At 37.9% G+C, this 7204-nt stretch overlaps 1 pseudogene; it reads right to left on the reverse strand.

The window, feature by feature from the left end:
* Positions 1 to 179: 179 nt before the first annotated feature.
* LOC107709959 (uncharacterized) lies at positions 180 to 5305 on the reverse strand (annotated as a pseudogene).
* Between the last annotated feature and the right edge of the window lie 1899 nt (positions 5306 to 7204).

Here is a 7204-nt window from a genome sequence, read left to right on the forward strand (position 1 = left end):
TTTTAGTTACTAGAACTCTTGTGTAAGTAAACTATACTAACTAAGCATTTGTCAGTACAACATACTATTCCTATTTCACTTTACTTAGTTTTTTCAAGGTAATCAGTTTGCATGCTTTTTTTAAGTAAGCCCAACTAATTCGATTTTACAGTGTACAGCCACGCGGGACAAAAAGCTGTTTACTTGTTCAACTTCTTCACCAATGGTAGTGCCTGCCCCTGTTTGGTTTTTGCCACCCCACTTGCACCTACAGCATACACACCAGATGTCAAATATCAAGTTCAAGTATGTCAAACTGATAAAGGACTTACCATATTGTTGAATATACATTTACCTCACATTTTGTAGAGTGCCCCTTTGCATGCATAACCGAGAGAAATGGCTTCATCTGAGTCAAGTTTTTCATTTCTGGGAATGTTTGAGCCACCTTTTGCAGATAGGGCCAATATCGACACATGATGTCAGTGCAGAAGAACTTGCGGTTTGTTTTTGTGGCCAGCTCGTTTTGCAAAAATAGAGGGTATGCAAATATCTCCCCCCTAAACATGTTCAGACCTTTAAGCAATATGCAGTGTCTGCAAACTGCCACCTCTAGGCCCTCTTCATCACATTTGGTGTTTGTCTTCTTAGAGGTCTCCCTGGCTGCAGCCCATGTTGATGTTCCACAGATGCCTTTTCCGTGTACCTGTAACACAGTGTCATATCAAAAGTAAATCCTGATTCACTGTGTACAGTCCTAAGTCTTTTGACAAATTTCTTACTGGCTTGGTCTTCTCACGAACACAATCAACAAATGTTGCTACATCTTTGTCATTGGCCAGAAAAACTCCATCAAAAAATGGTTTTTCCTCTGCCCTACATAAACAAAATATGTTAATGACAAAAAATATTCACAAGAGATTTTGACAGTGTAATGTTATCAATAATAATATACCCCTTTGTTCTGCTGAATCAATATAATTTTCTGTTTCCATCCGCAGACACAGCAACTGTATCTGGGGTGCAAGCCGGGCAAGAGAAGTGGTCAATGCCACAGAGTTTTTCTCTTTCATGACGACAATATGTCCATTCAAGGAAAGCTTTTTGGAAGACGTCGCCACAAATGTTACCACTCTGGAATTATGAAAATTGGAATACAGAGACATGCCAGTTAGACTTGCATAAATGAAGAAAACAAATGGTTTTCCAAGTCTTACCCTTCCAAATTGTTGTGAGCGCTGTTGTAACATTTTCACAAATGCTTGCCTTGCAAGCCCAGGTGCAGTGATGTTCAGGTCCTCAAAAGATGTGAAAAGGTCTACCTGGTATATGGTTTGAAACCCGACAGTGCCTGGCCCAGTAACCACTAAACAGCAGGTCCCCCACCTCAGGTGTCCATGATGCAAGACATGTTCTGCAATTCATAACTGGCAGGAACATGTCATAGCGACCTGCAAAGATTTCAAAAGAAAAAAAAAAAATTTGTACACACTTCGACACTCTTCAGACATCTGTCAACAGGTTACGCCAATAGACAAATACAACAAAAAACACTGCGAGTCATACCATTTATACAGATGAGTACAACTGATCGTCCAGCGACAACAGACAATCACAATCACAAATTTTGTCAGGTTGTGTAATGGCCAGCATACACACTAGATGAAAGGAAAAATATATTAACTATAAAAAAGGAAATAAATAACAACATGATTTTAAGCTTTCAAGTACTTCTTACCTTGCTTATATATGACATTTTGGCCACTGAGGTCTTGCACAGCAGTTGATGGTGGGAGAGGTTTATAAAACCCATCTATAAGAGTCTCTCTGTTGTGAAAAACTAGATGTTGATGCATAGAAACATCACACTTCCCACAGTAACGGGGTTTCGGCAAACAGTCCTTGCACCTGATGACTGTTTCTTTCAAGCTGCAGTGATCACAAGGACCATGTTGCACACAGTCTGAACCAAGCAAACTGTCAAGGAGTTTTGGCCTTGCTTCCTGCCAGCGTTCTTCAGACAAGTTTTGCCTCAATGCCCAATCATGAGATGCTGCTGATCTGGGTTCATCACAGTCCATTGCATGTTGGAGTAGCTGTAGTTGTAAATCTTGCAAAAAAAAAAAAAAAAACATTACAATTCCTTACATGTTACAAGCCTGTAAACCAAGAGCACAAACTCAGTTTATGTTGTTAAAAAAGACATGAAACAAGTAATGTCTTGAGAGCTACACTTAAATATTCTGAAACAAATTTGTACATTTAACATTTATCATAAAATGTTGGCACTTTTATTAATTTAGAGGGACTTTATGAAGACAGTGATACAGTTCTGATGGGTAAAAACATTTAAAGGGTTAGTTGAAAATTCTGTCATTAATTACTCACCCTCATGTCGTTCCAAACCCGTAAGACCTTCATTCTTCTTCGGAACACAAATTAAGATATTTTTGATGAAATCCGATAGCTGTATGACTCCTCAATAGACAGCAACTTAACCACTTTCAAAGTCCCCAAAAAGTACTTAAGACATCATTAAAACAGTCGACGTGACTGCAGTGGTTCAACCTTAATTTTATGAAGGGACAAGAACATTTTTGTGTGCGAAAACAAAACAAAAATAACAAATGTATTCAACAATATATTCTGTTCTGTGCCATTCTGCTTCGTTGTTTACGTTCAGCGCTTCCAGGATCTACGTCTGAACACCGGCTCAGTATTGGCTGAAGCTGATCACTTGAGCAGCACGACGCATGCATGTGATGTTGACGCAGGAGCCGGACAACAATGAGTTGGCATTCTGACACAGAACCTGGAAGCGCTAGTCGTAAACAACGTAGCAGAGTGACACAAAACAGAAGATATTGTTGAATAAATTCGTTATTTTTGTTTAGTTTTTGCACACAAAATGTATTCTCGTTGCTTCATAAAATTAAGGTTGAACCACTGCAGTCACTTTGACTGTTTTAACAACGTCTTTAGTACCTTTCTTGACCTTGAAAGTGGTTGTTAAATTGCTGTCTATTTATCGGATTTTATCAAAAATATCTTAATTTGTGTTCCAAAGATGAACAAAGGTCTTACGGGTGTGTGTAACAACATGAGGTTGAGTAATTAATGATAGAAATTTTATTTTTGGGTGAACTAACCTTTAGGGTAAACTTACCAATAATCCGTTGTGCATCTACATCTCCAAAATGTTGTTCGGTAGTTGAGGCTTTAGATGTGCTTGCAGTTCCTAGAATTATACAGTTTTAATGCAGTACCATGCACACAAAGAACAGAACAGATGCAAATCAACATGAAAATGGATTACTTATAAGGAATGAGGAGGGGAACTCTTTTCCACTTTTCAGCAGCTTATATGAAAATGTATTTTACAAAATTACCTGTCTGTTATTATAGAAAGACTTCAGGGTATACTTGTCAAAGATATGTCAAAAATATACAGTATTTGGTTGAAGACATGATGGTACATGGAATCAACAAAAACTAAATTGCTTACCGAGCTCAACTTCTTGAGGGCTACTTGCAATGGTTGAGGCCACTGGTCTTCCAGATTGGTCTAGAGTAAAACAAACGGAAAAAACATTTTATTTACACAATACTTAGTGAAAATCAGAAGATCAAAAACATCAAAACATACCTGTCTTTGGTTTGCGCTTCTTATAGACCAAGAATCCTTCTTGGCCTCTGTTTTTCCACCTCAGTTGCGGATCAATCTTTTTTCCTGTTTGTTTAGGTGGCGTTCTGACTGCTTCCCCACTCTGTATTACTCAACATAAGAGGTAGAACAATGACTTCAGAATATAAATTAAGAGGTAGAACAATAACACAATTCAGAATATCACTTTTTATGGAAGTTGAAAAAAATACAAACAGTGGTAGTACCAAATTCCAAAAATAATTTTCTTTTCTTTTATATACACATATACACACACACGTACTGTATATACACACATTAGTGAAATACTTCTTGATGCAGAATGCGTGGTACATAATTTTATACACAATACCTGTATCTCCTCCAAATCAGCCATTATTTCCTCAAGATCACGCTGTAATTCCTCCTCCATATTTTTCTCTGGTATAGGCTTTAAGGTTTTAACACCTGAGGGCCACAAAAAACAAAGTACACATCATGATTCTAACATTATATTTACCATTAGAATTCATTACTACTGGTTTATTACAAAATATTCCAAAAATGCTATCATTGTAATATTTTTTTCTGTTTCACAAGCCATGTTTTCATCAATGTATTTTTATACGCTTTTTGAAGTATTGCATTAGAAAGGTTGATGGACTACACGTTTTGTAAGTTCTTTGGACTACACGGAAATGTAAGTTAGTTACTTACTGTACACCCACAAAAAAATTAACACCACGTTGCGCATCAAAACTACATGTTTGTACACGCCGTATTATGGCAACACGTACTGAATTGGTCGACAGTTTCATGGGATCTGTAGTTCTTAAGGTATAAACGCAGATTAACCTTTTCTAATAATACACTGAATAATACATTGATTTATCTATATTTACCGCATAAAGGTCAGGCTTTGTAGCCAGTACAAACCAGAGAAGTACACCGACAACTTTATTTATCTAATAGGATAGCAAGCGTTAGCTCGTTAACGTTAGCCACCTAGCTACAAAACGTACTGCAGGATACGTAACTTTAATTGGCGGGCACTGCCCTACTCGTCAGGAGTGCTCACGCATGATTGTAACGTTACATTTACCATTAAGGCAAACACTTATCACAAAAAAAAACACTTAGCAAGCGCTAGCTCACTAACTACAAACGTACCTACTTTGCCGGGGTTCTGACGATGTATGCTTCGGGTGTAACGTTATGTACTGCAGAATACGTTAATTGAAGGTAGCCAGCTAAATCACCCAAGCATCTTATCTGTCTTTCTGGCGTCATAAGCATTCACATGATTACATTTACCACTAGAGCAAACATGTTTCAGTAAAACAACACGTATCACTTAACATTTATCACTAAAATAACACAGACAACTTTAGGATAAAGGGGATATACTGTACATACCTCTGACTGTCGATCGTAATGTCATATATAGGCCTTCTCTTTAGCGCTCCCAGTGGACGTGTGTGTCTCAAAACTGTAGCAATATGTACCTGATGGTACGTATTTTGTGGCGCTGCAAAAAGTGTACAGAGGTAAAACACAGAAAACTAAAACATACATGTTTTTTTTCATAATTCATTGTTCCGTTTGCGAATCAATACCCTACTCTTTCGGTAAACAATGTAACTTACCTCGGCGAAGTGCGATCCACCCTGAAAGTATGGTCATCGGACGTTTATCCTTGGACATGCATCCTTGGCACCTCAAAAGCGTGGAATTAATTAATTTATATTAAAATTAGTGTATACTAAGAAGACTGAACCCTCATTTACTGATATTGTCGCCTTTATAACCATTAATAAACACGCATCTGGAACGGAGAAAAATTGATGCCACTTAGCGCCTCTAGTGGACGTTTCACCCGAAAAGTGCAGGGAAACGTACCTGGAGGTACGTATTTCAGGTTTCGCAAAAATGTAGGCAGAGTCACGTATTTCCAATGAGACTGGGTTGTTATTAAGTGTGCAGAACAACCACCCAATAAAGCATTACAATAATCTAACCTTGAGGTCATGAACGCATGAATTAACATTTCTGCATTTGACATTGAGAGCATAGGTCGTAATTTAGATATATTTTTGAGATGGAAAAATGCAGTTTTACAAATGCTAGAAACGTGGCTTTCTAACGAAAGATTGCTATCAAATAGCACACCTAAATACCTAACTGATGACGAAGAATTGACAGAGCAACCATCAAGTGTTAGAAAGTGTTCTAGGTTATTACATGCGGTGGTTTTAGGTCCGATAATTAACACCTCTGTTTTTTTTCAGAATTTAGCAGTAAGAAATTACTCATCATCCAGCTTTTTATATCGACTATGCATTCCGCTAGTTTTTCAAATTGGTATGTTTCGCCGGGCCGCGAAGAAATATAGAGCTGAGTATCATCAGCATAACAATGAAAGCTAACACCATGTTTCCTGATGATATCTCCCAAGGGTAACATGTAAAGCGTGAAGAGTAATGGCCCTAGTACTGAGCCTTGAGGTACTCCATACTGCACTTGTGATCGATATGATACCTCTTCATTCACTGCTACGAATTGATGGCGGTCAGATAAGTACGATTTGAACCATGCTAATGCACTTCCATTAATGCCAACAAAGTTTTCTAGTCTATGCAAAAGAATGTCATGGTCAATAGTGTCGAACGCAGCGCTAAGATCCAATAGCACTAATAGAGAGATACAACCACAATCAGATGATAAGAGCAGGTCATTTGTAACTCTAATGAGAGCAGTCTCGGTACTATGATACGGTCTAAATCCTGACTGGAAATCCTCACAGATACCATTTTTCTCTAAGAAGGAATATAATTGTGAGGATACTACCTTTTCTAGTATCTTGGACAGAAAAGGGAGATTCGAGATCGGTCTGTAATTAACTAGTTCTTTGGGGTCAAGTTGTGGTTTTTTGATGAGAGGCTTAATAACAGCCAGTTTGAAGGTTTTTGGGACATATCCTAATGACAATGATGAATTAATAATAGTCAGAAGAGGATCTATGACTTCTGGAAGCACCTCTTTTAGGAGCTTAGATGGAATAGGGTCTAACATACATGTTGTTGGTTTAGATGATTTAACAAGTTTATACAATTCTTCCTCTCCTATAGTAGAGAATGAGTGGAATTGTTCCTCAGGCGATCTATAGCAAGCTATCTGATGCGATACTATAGCTGACGGCTGCATGGTTACAATTTTATCTCTAATAGTATCGATCTTAGAAGTAAAGTAGTTCATAAAGTCATTACTGCTGTGCTGTTGGGAAATGTCAACACCTGTTGATGCTTTATTTTTCGTTAGTTTAGCCACTGTATTGAATAAATACTTGGGGTTATGTTTGTTTTCTTCTAAAAGAGAAGAAAAGTAATCAGATCTAGCAGTTTTTAATGCTTTTCTGTAGGATAGGTTTTCTTTCCCGCCAAGCAATACGAAATACCTCTAGTTTTGTTTTCCTCCAGCTGCGCTCCATTTTCCGGGCTGCTCTCTTTAGGGTGCGAGTGTGCTCATTATACCACGGTGTCAGACTGTTTTCCTTAATCTTCCTTAAGCGTAAAGGAGCAACTG

Source organism: Sinocyclocheilus rhinocerous, unplaced genomic scaffold (assembly GCF_001515625.1).
Source record: "Sinocyclocheilus rhinocerous isolate Xijiao unplaced genomic scaffold, SAMN03320098_v1.1 scaffold2132, whole genome shotgun sequence".
Classification (NCBI taxonomy): domain Eukaryota; kingdom Metazoa; phylum Chordata; class Actinopteri; order Cypriniformes; family Cyprinidae; genus Sinocyclocheilus; species Sinocyclocheilus rhinocerous.